This window comes from Kogia breviceps, chromosome 1 (genome assembly GCF_026419965.1).
Source record: "Kogia breviceps isolate mKogBre1 chromosome 1, mKogBre1 haplotype 1, whole genome shotgun sequence".
Classification (NCBI taxonomy): domain Eukaryota; kingdom Metazoa; phylum Chordata; class Mammalia; order Artiodactyla; family Physeteridae; genus Kogia; species Kogia breviceps.
Window position 1 is genome coordinate 181,016,314 of NC_081310.1, and position 12,834 is coordinate 181,029,147.

The 12,834-nt window shown below is 55.2% G+C and overlaps 1 protein-coding gene across 4 annotated transcripts in view; it reads left to right on the forward strand.

Annotated features, from left to right (window-relative positions):
• The window catches only part of AHDC1 (AT-hook DNA binding motif containing 1), a 64,909-nt gene extending 54,373 nt beyond the window's left edge, over positions 1-10,536 (forward strand). For all 4 annotated transcript variants that reach the window (XM_059083950.2, XM_059083943.2, XM_067013980.1 and 1 more), the window contains one exon: positions 9,916-10,536. The gene's annotated coding sequence lies outside the window, so the exon portion shown is untranslated. The remainder of the gene's footprint in view (positions 1-9,915) is intronic.
• The last annotated feature ends 2,298 nt before the right edge of the window (positions 10,537-12,834 follow it).

The following is a 12,834-nucleotide window of genomic DNA, read 5'->3' on the forward strand; positions in this document are numbered from 1 at the left end:
GGCATTCATTTCCCTCATCCATGCTAGGTCCTGGGCAGGGACCACCTGAGTCCCAGGAAGCACTCGCCACTTGACCTCTTGCAAGGGAGGGCGTTTGCATGGCCCTGCATGTGACAGGTGGAGAAGGAAGCAGGTTGGATAATTATCCGACGAGGCCCATCCAGGATACTGACCCTGCCTGCTTCCTTGTCTCCCTGGGAGCTTCAGCTAGTTCAAGATGCAGTCTGGCAAGGGCCAGGCTGAGGGTGTGGCCAGTATGTCCTTTTCTGGTCTCCCAGGGTACCCCAAAGGTTATTTTTCAACAGGGGTGTTGGGATCTCCCCGTGCCTGGGGACCTGTAGCCAGCGGGGTCTATCCCCAGGCAGGATGTTTCCTACCCAGAAAAAGGCGGTCCCTTTCCTGAAGCCAAATGCTTTTCTTAAGAATTCCATTAGGGAACTCCCTGGCAGTCCAGTGGTTAGGACTCCTCTTTTCCACTGCAGGGGGCGTGGGTTCGATCCCGGGTTGGGGAACAAAGATCCTGCGATCCTGCAAGCCGCACTGCGCGGCCAAAACCAATTCCGTTAAATATTGTTAGGTATTCAGATATTGTTTTATCAGGTACTGTCACCTCCTTGAGTTTTAAGATTTTGTGTTTAGGAAAAGGAAAATAAAAGAGGGGAAATGCCCCCAAAGTGGTAAAACGGGACAGAGTTGGAGGAATCATTTTCTTGATGAACAACCTGCTCCAGAAATGCAGCCGTAACTGGCCCATGAGATCCCACTTTCGGAACAGACCTGTTACAAAAATTGACCCAGACGTGGTGGGTGGTGATGGAGTGGGCTGGGGGCCTGTCTGAGCCCCTCACTCCCCCCCTACCTCTGCTTCTACTACAGCCTCCTGGGAGTGCCTTTTCCTGGAGAATGAATAGCAGGGCTCCTGGAAAGCCCCGTCCCTCCTCTGGGAAGGCTGTTCGAAGCCAGGGTGACTCAGGGTCCTGAAGTCATGTCAGTGGAAACTTATTACCCCCTCTCTGCCTGACCTCAGCTCCCTTGGTGCCTGAAGATGGCAGAGAGCAGCACATGGGAGTCAGGAGGCCTGGGGAAGGACCATCCCCCAACTGGCCAACTTGCTACATGCCCTTGACCAAGCTTTTGCCCCTCCTCCACCCACCCCTCCCCTCCGCCTCTGTTTCCTCATCTGGTGAAGGCAGTTGACTTTGATAATCTCTTGGGCTCTTAAAACTCTGCATGGCATAGACAGTGGACCAGACTTTCTTGGGGGGCAGCATCTTTTTCCTCCTAATGAAACCAGACCAAGATTAAAATGGCCTTCCGTTCCCCATGCACCTCATTGCAAGCAGCAGAGCCGCAGATCTGAAGCAAGCCAGGGAGAAGCTGCTTAGGGTTTAAAATGTCAAACTCCTGATCCTTCTCACTGGAGGGGAGATGTCTCATGGATAATCCAGACATGTGAAATAATCCAAAAACCTTTCCTCCAGGGCTCTGGGTGGGAAAATAAACGGGTGAGGGGGCTGGGTGTTTGGGCAGGTCATGGCTAAGGGAGATACATAATGGAACCACCCAGTGAGGCCTGAACGCAGGAGGGACTGGATGCCATCCAGCCCCACATTCTGGCCCCCCTCCCCACTCCGAGCTGGGAGTTGACAGCACTGTCCTCAGACCGATGGATTCAGTTGTTCCAGCCAGAGACGTCTGTCCAGCACCCGCTGCATGCCAGGCATTGGGGACACAGCAGTGAACACCTCAAACGAGGTCCTGGTCCTCAGGGGGCTTCCAGTTTAGCGGGAAAGACAGTAAACAGAATGACACAAAGCATTTGGTCATTATCGCTGTAGGAAGGACTGTGCAAGAGGAGAAAAGCTAGGAGGCCATGAGGGCTTGCAGCCAGCTGACCAGATGCTGAGGCTGATGCCTGAAAGCTGAGGGGGCGTCAGCCAAATGGGGAGTGGGAAAAGCAGCGGGTAAAGCCCTGAGGCAGGAAGCGGCTCAGCTTTGCGGGAGCCGATGGGAGGACAGCAACACTGAGCGAGGGGGTGAGGGGGGCAGGGCCAGATCATGCAGGGCATTGGAAGGAGTTTGAACTTTGTCCCAAGACAAATGGGGAACCACTGAAGCGTTCTCAGCTGGAATGTCGTGGGCCACAGTGGAGCGGGGCCGGCGTTGAAGGAGGGAGACCGGCTGCAGTAGCCCAGGCAAGCAGTGGTGGTGGCTTGGACCATGGTGGTGGGAGGGCTGTCCCCCTTTATCCAAACACTCTCTCATCTAGGGCAAATCCGCCCCCCCCGCCCCGCCCCAAGGACTGATTACAATCACTGTGGGGAGTGAAGAAGCCTTGGGGATATAGGGAAGGAGAACAGTGAGGAAAAAGTTAACCGAGGGAGTGTCACTGTCAACAGAGGGCTTAAGCAGGGAGGACAGTGACACACTCATTCACCAACAGGCAGTGAGCCCTTTTGACCCTGGGCACAGGGGGAGCAGTCACGGAGCTTAGCCTCACATCTTGAGCCCCTCCATGCCCGTCCTGACACCAGGCACGGAGAAGACAAAGCAGACGTGGCCCCTGTCCTCAGAGGGCCCAGCCACCCCCAAAAAGCTAAAACAAGCACACAGAGAGCCTCAAACACCTGGTGGGAAGTGGCAGGGAGAAGCAAAGCTCGTGCACCAGGAAGGTGGGCCATGGGGTCAGAAGTTACCTCTCTGCCCCTTTGGTGAGAAGGACGTACATTCGTGCTGGGCGCTTGGCGCCACACTGCCTCACTGACCCTTCGCGGCAGCCTGGAAGGTGCGGGTCCTCGCCCTCACCCCCCCCACCAGAGAGCTGAGGAAACAGGTATAGCTCTGAACCCTGCCTAGGGAATCCATAGGTAGTAAATGGCAGAGTCACGACTTGAACCCCAGTACTGCACCCCCTCCCAGCCTGGATGCTCTGCTCCCCCCCCCACTCTGTGCCCCTGATTCCCCATCCGCAAAATGACGGGTTGGTTGGATGCTCACTACAACCCTTTCTGGGTCTGATGTTTTAAATGGACTTTGAGGTTCTGTGAAAGAAGCTGCATCTGAGCTCGTCCTTGAAGAATAGGCAAGATTTGGACACAGGGAGATGGAGACGGGGGTGGGGGTGGGGGGAGGCCGTTCCAGGCCAAGGAAGCCGTGAGCCGGGGCAGGTCACATCCCGATGTGAATTAGAAGAAGAAAGCTTGGAGGAGCCAGAGTGGGGAATGTGGGACCTGAATGGTCTGGGAGCTGAGTTGATGGGACAGAGAGGGAAGTGGGGCCGGGGGTGGGATGGGGGGGGAGTGAGGGAGGCGTGGGCCCCACAAACATCTTCTAGTCCCTTAGATGGAATGCAGAGCCAGACAGACTGGTTCCGCCTTGGGCCCTCACGGCTGAGGATCAGCCCTTCCAGACCCTGGGGAAAGGGTGGGAGGGTGGGAAGGGCCCTCCAAGGTGTTTAGGGATCTCAAGTCCCCCCTCCTCCCTATTCTCTCTCAGGCCTGGACCTGAGGCCAAGAGAAATGTCACAGGTCCTCCAAGGTTACACCAGCTGGGGCCTCACTGGAGCAGAAGGCGGCTTCCAAGGCCACCAACCAGTCAGGGTCAGCAGGCATGCCCGGACCTGGGCCAGGCACTGGCCGCTCTGGGCTTTGTCTCTCCATGTCTTGAAACCTCGAGAGGTCACCTGATCTTGCCTCTGGCCCTAGGCAAGAGGCCCTCACATCAGGGGTCAGCCAGGCCTGCCCTGCCTCTCCTGGGCTCCTCTTCCCACTCTCTGGGGCTGTCCTCCCTCCAGTCCTATCTCTTGCCTCTCCTGCAGCCATTTTCAGGCCAGGCCTTCTTGTGCTGAGCCCTCATTTCCTGGAAATATAATCTCTCCATGAGCACGCCCTCTCACGCTCCTCCTCTCCCATCTCCCCACATCCCTGTGGACCCAGAAGAACCCAAGGGAGCCAGGCCCTGAAACTGGAGGGTGGTGGCTAGGAGCATGCCTGTGGGCACAAACAGGCCTCCGTGCAGAGCCCGGTTCCATCCCTCACCAGCTGTGTGACCTGGTGAGTCACGTCACCTCACTGCATCTCTTGTGAGAATTAAATGAGATTACCCGTGAAGCACTTAGCCTGTCCCTGGCATACAGGAAGCATGTAATCAGTGGTTGGTAGATGGGTGAATAAAATACCTCCCCACCGTCTGCGCACATCACACACCTTTGACCCTTTCCTCCAAGCTCAGGACTCCACAGCCAGCACTCCTTCACCTGCTCTTCCTGCTTCCCTTCTAGGAAGGAGCTTGTATTCTAGTTTGGGTTTGGGGCCTTTGGCAGGAGGCTGTGAAATACCACCTAGTTATATGCCTTAACAGTGGGGCTCAGTCCTCCCTGGGGGGTCCAGAGACAAGGTAAGTCACAGACCCCACACCAAGGGACCTAAAACCTGTTGGGCAACAGGACCCAGACTCCTAAATGACCCAGGTCAGCTAGAAACTCTGTCCACACACAGTGACCCACAGCAGTCCTCTCTTTTGGTACAGATAATCTGAAAGAAGATTGCCTTGTGATTTGGTAATACATCATGATTTCTCTCCCAGCAGATTTGCCCTCCTTGTCATCCTAACTTTTGCTGCCATAGTGCTCTCTGTTTGTGCTGGAGGGCGGGAGGAAGTAGGTTAATTCTGTGTTCAACCAGCATGAACCAGGCGCCTGCCCCGGGCCAGGCATTGCATCTGGTACTAAAGGTACCACTGAACAAGATGAGCGGTGTCCTGCCCTCGTGGAGTTTACAGCCTTGAAACAGGTGTTCATTACAAGCCTCCATGTGGGCATCACTCTCCAGGGGAGGGACTGAAATGCTCCCACCGGAAACAGGGACCACCCTCTTGAACCACGGGCAGGGCAGACAGCAGGAGCTTCCTGGGGGGGCCGGGTGGGGGGGAGGCAGAAGATGGGTCTTGAACAAATTTGAGGCTTTCGGAAGCTATAGCCCTAGCTCAGCAACCTGGGTCAGCACAGCCAGTGCATGCCAGGTCTCTGCCCCAACACCCGCCCCCGCTTCCTGAGCCCATAGCCCCCGTTGTGGCTGCTGAATGTCCTTCAGCATTTTGGGATGCATGGTGTCTGGAGCAACTGCCCCCCCCGCCACCGAATATTTACTGGATGAATTGATTAAAACATATCTGCCCTTGTGACTTCATTGCTTAACACCTTTTGATTGCATCCTCCCCTCGCCAGCCTCCTTGCCTCCAAAATAAAGGCCCGACTTCCTAACCTGGTATTCTAGGTATTGGAGGCTGCTTCTTCAGCCCTGACCTCCTGCTCACACAGCCTCGCTTTCCAGCTCTATACTGTGGGATCGGGAGGGAGCTTTCCAGGCCCTTTCCCCAGTGTGCCCTGTGTCTTTGCTTTAGCTGTTCCCTGGCCTGGGCCGCCCTTTCCTAGTCATCATCCATCTCCCACCTGTCATTTCCTATCTTTCACTCAGACACTGCCTCCTCCAAGAAGCGTTCCAGGATCCTTCCCAGGCGCAATTAATCTCCAGTCCTTTATGCATCCATGACAGCCCTTCCTGGGAATGTTTTCCTCACCATGCCATCAGCTCCTTTAGACTGGTTACTCAGCTCTGTGCTACTCATCTCTGTGCACTGTCCCTGTCTCCCCAGTGTCTGATCATGCCGGGGACACTTCAAGGGTCAGGATTTTTTTTTTTTTTTTTTTCTGGAGTCAAAGAAGGGCATGTAGACTAGGGAGAATTGTGAGAGAAAAGGTTAGGCATGAGCTGGCTTCTCTCAACCCTACTGTTAGCAGATGCGCTCCTAAGGATGAGGCAGGGGAAGGGTGTATAAATAAACCAGTTCCAACTCTCAGGCCAACTGGGCTTTTGGAGTTCTGCAAATTCAGTGCCTCCCAGTTTACAGAGAGGAAGAGGGACTCGCCCACAGACACGGAGCCACCCAGGCAGGAAGCACGGAAAGGTAGAGCCAGGAAGGTCCCTCGGGGATCACCCAGTTCCGTGTTCTTGCCCCTTCCTCAGCCTCCACTCAGCTGCATGCCCAGTGCATACCCAGATGTGGGACAGATGCCCTTCCTTACATAGGCATCTCTGATCGGGAGGGTGGAGAGTGTGGGTGTTCGGGGTGGGGGCGTGTATAACCTCCTCCCAGGACAGGTAAGGAGGGTGAGGCTCTGAGAGGTGAGAGATACAAGCTTGGTGGGCAACCGTGGATGTAAACCCCATTTGGTCCCACTAGCATCCCTCCCTGCCCCGCAGTGGGAGAGGTAGGAGAAGATCTCTAAGGAGGGAATGACTGGCAGAGCTAGAGTTTAAGGAATGCCTCTAGTCACTGGTGGACAGATTTTGAAAAACTTCCCTGGAGTGAGGAGGAGAGCCACACAACCACCCACACACCACAGCCTACCCATCCCCGATTGGAAGCTTCATCCCTCAGAGAACTCTGGGTCCAGAGGGTATCTCCATCTGTCAGGTGTGGTCTGGGCCTCAGGGAAGCAGTATCCTCTCCACATTTAAGGGACTCAAAAGGCTGACTTTGCCTGAAGACATCAGAAGGGCTGGATCAGCCTCCCTGGGCAGCTGTGGTTTGTCTGTGACCCCTTTGTCTTTGGTGCTCTATCTCAGTGCCTGAAGATCTCTGCCATTCCCTGTTCAACCCCCTTATTTTACATAGAAACTGAAGCCCAGAGAGGGAAAGGACTTGCCCTAGGTCACACAGCATATCCGGCTCTCAAATCCTCATGCACTCTTTGCCTTCTGTTCCACTGCCTTGTTTGATGTTGAGACCCCTTTCTGGAGGGTAGAGACTAGAAGGTGGGGTTAGACCTTAGCTCATGGCCTGGCAGTTAGTGGCTATGAATGCACGTCTGCTGGTTGCTTGAATGAATGCTCCTTTTGCGGGGAGAGCAGCTCTCTTTGGACAACCTGATTTATATGTGATCTGTAGCATTTTAAATCCCTGCTCAGCTCTCCCTTGGCTCCCCTAGCGCCAGCGCCCACTGACAGGCAGAGACCACTTAAAGCCCTGGCCTCACAGATGGTAAAACTGCTGGAGCATGAGACTCTGGAACGTGCAGTCCTTCCTTCGTTATGGAGGCACTAAAAGGTTAAGTCTCATGAACAATGGCTGGTGTCCTGGGGCGCCAGCCACATGCTGGGATCGGGGATATGGAGGTACCCCACGCAGGTCTCTGCCCAGGAGGAGCACGGAAGGTAATAAGTGCCCCAGTAGCTATGGTAACAGGGCGGTCTGAGGAGGCGTCCGGAGATGTGCAACACCTGAGCTGGACCTTGACTCGCCGATCGGACTTAGACCCGTCACGGCTCTGTCGTTCAGTCGGCACACATTGTTGACCCCAGCATGTGCTGGGCGCCGTGCTCAGCAGTGTGTTGAAGAGCCACAGTCCCTCCCACCAAAGCTGGGTGAGGTGCCCCCGCTGTGCTCCCTGAGTCCCCCAGGGCTCCTCGACACACCCGCATCTCCCTGCGTGTGATCGCCTGGTTTGGGGTCCGCTTTGCTTCCCTCTGTGCTCTGTGAGCCCCTCAAGGGCAGGGACCAGATCCGTCTTGCTCTCTGCTTTGTCTCCAGTGCCCAGCACTGGGCCACCTGGCCCAGCAGCACTGCTTCTGTTCCGTGGCGAGTTGAACCTGGTGAAGTCAGGGTTCTGCATGGCCATAGCATTCTGCTTTCTCCCTGGCTCAGGAACCTCTGGTTTTGATTCTCTCCCCATCCCCCACCCCCCACCATCCCCCCAGATTCTGGCCAAGCCATGAAAGCTGGGGAGGGCGGTGTGAGGAGGAAGGTGAGACAGCGGTGGCTTAGCAGAGGGTGAGAAAGCCTCCCTGCTGCCTGGCCGCCGGCACCACGGGAATGGTTCTGGCAGGAGCTGCCTGCTGGGCTGAGATCACCATGGAGACCTGGCTTGGAGAGGGTCACTGGCAGTGGCTAAGGGCTGGAGGGGGCGGGGGTGACAGGGATTTGTGCAGAGGCTCCCAGCCTGCCCCGGGGCCCTTAGGGGGAGCAGGGGAGGCTGGGGTTCAGCACAGTTCGCTTGCTAAATAGTTTGGAGCTGCCCGTCCTAAATCTCCCCCTTATTTGTCACCCCAGTACACCGTATCTGTCACCCCAACAGAGGTTCCTTAGCTTGGCAGCTGTTCTTCAACTGCAGTAAAGCTGTCCTACAGATACATGCCCCCAGCCCTCCAGCTGAACCTGTCCCCCCACCCTGTTTATCACCCTAACTGGAGAACTGACACCCACCCCAACTGCATCCCCTGCCCCAATCACCCCAGTTGCAATACAGCTTTTCTCCCCATCACCCCAGTTGTAATACAGCTGTCGCCCTAACAAGCACACCTCTTACCCCTACGGCTAATATTCCATCCTCCCCTCACCAGCAGGAGACCTGACAGCTTAACAAAGATGCAGCTCCTACCCTCCCCCTCATGCCTCTGCATGCCACCTGGGCTGAGGCACCAGGATGGGGTGCTGTCCCGCCTCCCAGGAGCCCACCTGGCTCCCTGAGGGGAGTCCTGGCAAGTCCAGCCTCGGGACAAAAGTCTTCCCGGGGGGCTGACTGCCCAGCAGACAGCAGCCAAGGCTGAGCAGAATTTAAATGTGGCCCCGTTGGAAAGGGAAGCCAAGAAAGAGGACAAGAGAGGGAAGGCTTTCTGTGGCCGCCTGGTTCCTGCAGGGTTGGGGGAGGGTGGATGGCTTGCTGAGGAGTCTCAGAAGGTGGTTTTAGGACCCCCACGCCTGCCCCTTAACTTTGATGGGTTGGTCACTCACCTGATGTAGGAGACATAAATTTCAGGGCTCTGAGAAGAGGACAGAGCTCTAAAAGCCTGCACAGAGCCAGGCTAACGACTGGAGGTCTTGAGAATGACTGAGCCCACCCCTTTCCCGCTGGGCATCTTCCCACTCACCCCAGCAAAGCTAGGGGTCTGGCTAGGGAGTCAGGTCCCCAGAGCCCTGCAAACATAATTAGGACCGACTGTCTAGGGAAAGGGGGTACTTGAGATCTCTGTTGTCTGGTGATTGTAGGGACTGGGGACTCCAGATTTTCTGAGCTTCAGGAAGGCGGGGTGCAGCCAAACACAGATGGTACTGTGTTGGGCAATTCTTTATTCCTTTATTCAGACAGACTTTCTCATCACCTCACCTCTCTAAGGAACAGAATGACATTGATAGGGAATGGGGAGAAGGTTGGATTTGGAAGAAATTAAAGCAGTGGTTCACACCTGTGCTGTGCTAAGGCCCTGTCTTCGCATTATGTCATTCCTCAGAACAGCCTAGGTAGGAGGAATTACTAAACGAACTGTTACATGAGGAAGCCGGGCCTTGGGGAGCCTAGCTGGCCCAGGCCCCATGAAGATAATGACTAGTACTAATTAGTATCACTTATGACACGTTTATGGACCAGGCTTAATCTGCCTCAAACCACTGAACCTTCCCAACAAATTTATGGGATAGTTCTGTTATCCCCTTTTTACAGATGAGTAAACTGAGGCTCACAAAGATTCACTGACTTGCCCAAGGTCATAGAGCTATTAAATGGTGGTGTAGCGTTTGAACTCGGCTGTGTCTGACTCAGGAGCTCAAGTTCTGCACAGACTGCACTGCCTGGAATCCCAGCTCCTCATCCAGCGCATCCTTTACCTCTCAGTGGTGTGGGCCTTGGACACACACCTATTTTACAGATGGGGAAAGTGAGCTCAGAGCAGGCCAGAAGCAGTCCGGAGGCTCATGGACAGGGCCACTTGGAATTTTCTGGGAGAAGGAACAATGCAGCTCCCTTCTCTCAGAATCCTGGTGGGAACCGGGTGGAGGTCCCGCTTTTAGCCTCCCTCTTCCCAGAGCTCAGGGTCTGTCCCTGCCGCTGACTTCTGCCTCTTCTCTTGTGTTTCTCTGCAGCTTTCAGAAAACCAACGCCAAGACCCCTCCCAGCGTCCACATGGTCCTCCGGCAGGCGCCTGCCCCTCTGCCTCCCGCCCCACCTCCCCTGCACCCCCTGCAGCCCCATCGCCCCCCCACCCCTCCCTGCCCATCTCCTCCACGCAGAAGCCGAAGGTGAGCCCTTTCTGCACAAAACCAGCAATTGTAAATACTTTTTAAAAATGTACAAAACTTAAAAACAAAACACAGTTTTAGAAAAAGACAAAAAAAAGAGAGAGAGAGAGAGAGAGAACGCGAGCGTGTGCAAGAGGTTGCGAGCGGGGCCTCAAGGTGTCCAGAGCCCCTGCAAGTATGCACTGAGAAATTTATCTACAGGTCGTTTGACAAAAATGAACAATATCCTATTTATTGTATATACTGTTTTATTATAAATCGTGGATTGTATATTGCATTCTGTAAACCTGCTGTGGTCCCGTGGTGTGCAAATTCGCATGGTCGGGGGGAGGGAGAAGAACCTCTTGCGGGAGCTTTTTTTTTTTTTTTTTTTTTTTCCTTATTTTTCACTCTTTTGGGTTTTCTCTTCTGTTGTTGTTGTTGTTTTCTGTTGGCAGGACACACCCAAAGATCCAAGTTTGTATTAAAAAGAAATGAAAAAAAGCAAAAAAAAAAAAAAAAACAAAAACAAAAAAAAAAACAACCTCGTGTCTTGTGAAAGGGGGTGAGTGAGGGTGGACAGAGTGGAAGGGGTGTGACAGCTGGGGGTCGTCACCAGCCACTGGGTCCCCAGAGGAGTTGAAATACCTTCATGTGTTCCCTCCCTCAGAGCTCTCCCTTCGGCCTGAGATCTGATTCACCTTTGCATCTGGGCCCCTCCCTTTACACGCCAGGCCCTGGGTCTCCCCTGCCTCTGGGCTCCCCAGACTGCCCCCTGGGGTTTCCTGGCCCCTTGTCCATGCATTCTGTCCCAGGTCCAAGGAGTCTGCCTTTTAGAGCTTTCTTTTGCCCTAGGTCCTGGGTCTCCCATGATTCTGAGACCCCTGTTCTCCCCCAAGTCCTAGGTTTCCTCTCCCTGAGGAACCCCCATTATAAATCCAGTCTTGGGTCTCCCTTGCTTCTAGACCCCCTTACTCCATCCTCAGTCCCAGGTCTCTGACTCCAGCCCCTTCCTTTGTCCTGTGTCCCCTCAGCCTTTGGGCCCCACCATTGTACTTTGGTTCAGGATACCTGTCTTTGAGACGCTCAATCCATCCTGAGCGTAAGAACCCTTGTGGGACATCCCCCTTTCCCAGAAAGACTGGAGTATCCCCTGTTTGTGTGTCTCTCATCTACCCCAGGGCCTGGGTCTCCTTTGTCTCCAGGCCCCCCTCTTTTTTATCCCAACACACCTGCCTCTGCCTGTGCAAACTCCAGGGTTTGACTAGGCCAAACCCATCTGCCTTCTCCTTTCTTTCCACTCTGAACCCCAAATGCTGGGTCTGTATTTTCCTCCTAGCTTTTGTAAACTTTGGAAAAAAGAAAACTCCTAATCCTGTGCCTATTTCTGGTAGACCTGGCAGGGCCGAACTGTATCACACCCCCTGACCTTGGGGAGCTCTTGGCTGCCCTTGACCAAATAAGCCCACTTTGGGCTGCCTGGTCCTTAGCAAGCAGCTTTTCCCATAGACCCAGTTTATGTTAAAGCCCTGCTCTATGTCCCTCCCTGCTGAAGCTCAAGGAGACCCAAAGGGACAGCTCCGCACCACCTGTCCCCCTCCCCCACCCTACCGGCAAGGCCCAGGCCTTGGGAGGGTCAGAGGAACCCTCTGCCTGAGGCAGGAGACAGACCCCCACCTTCTGGGCACCCCAGTCTGAAAGAGGACGCTGGAGGGTTCAGACGGGGGCAGGCAACAGTCCCTAAAACTGAATTCTCTGTGCTGGATGTGAAGGTTCAGCCTCCCACCAAGCCCCCTCTGTGCAGCCCCAAGACTCAGCTGAAGACGCCGTTGTTCCCTACCCTCCTGCGCGGTGAGGGCGGAGGCATCCACTGCACTCAAGCTGCAGCCCGGGGTGGGGCTGGGAGTTGGGGCAGGGGCAGTAAGACCGGGCAAGGGTTTCCTGGAGGCCAAGACCAGGGCGAGAGGCAGAAGAATGAGGGAGTTCTCAGAGGAGGAAAAAGCAGGGCAGGGGGTGGAAGCCACACGGGGCTAGGTCTGTTTGGAGTAGACACTGTGTGTGTTTGGGGAGGGGAGAGGGCTTTGGCAAGGTCACCCCTGGGCACGGGGGAGGCTGGTTGGAAGGGGTGGGTGGCTTCAAAGGCACCAGTGGGAGAGGCTGGGAGAAGTTTGTTTTCAGCCCCAAGAATCGCCCGCAGGGAGAAAATGAGTGTGTTCCGCGGCTGCTGAGGAAGCGAAGAGATCAGGGAAGGCTGTCCAGGTGGGGCAGGCTGGGTAGAGGGTGGGGCCCAGTGAGGGGGTTGAGGGCTGGGAGATGGAGGTGCAGTGGGGAAGGGGTAGTGGGGGGATTATTCTGTGGAAGGGATTGTTGCAGCTCTGCAAGATGGGGAGGAGGGACAGTGAAGGCTTGTGTGCCCAGGAATTGGGGCGGGGGTGGAGAGGGGTGACCCAGGAAGGAAATGGGAGTTTAGGGAGGAAATTACAGCCCAGCAAGGGGTCTCTGTAACTTGAAGAGGGCTTTGTAGGAGGGGTGGGGATTCACTGAAAAGAGAGGGGCACCTGGAGAGGGATGGAACCCAGACAAGGCCTTGTGGTTTCCGGGATGGGAGGGAGGCTTGGTGAGAACTGGGGCTCCTTGAAAGGTTAAGGGAGGGCTCCTGGAGAGAATGGAGCTCAGGAAGGGGAGGGGTCTCAGTCTAGGGTCTGTGGCTTAGTCTGGGCTGAAGAGGGCTGAGAGCAGGCTCAGGGACATCTGCCACGGCCAAGGGCCCAGCCTTTGGGATGG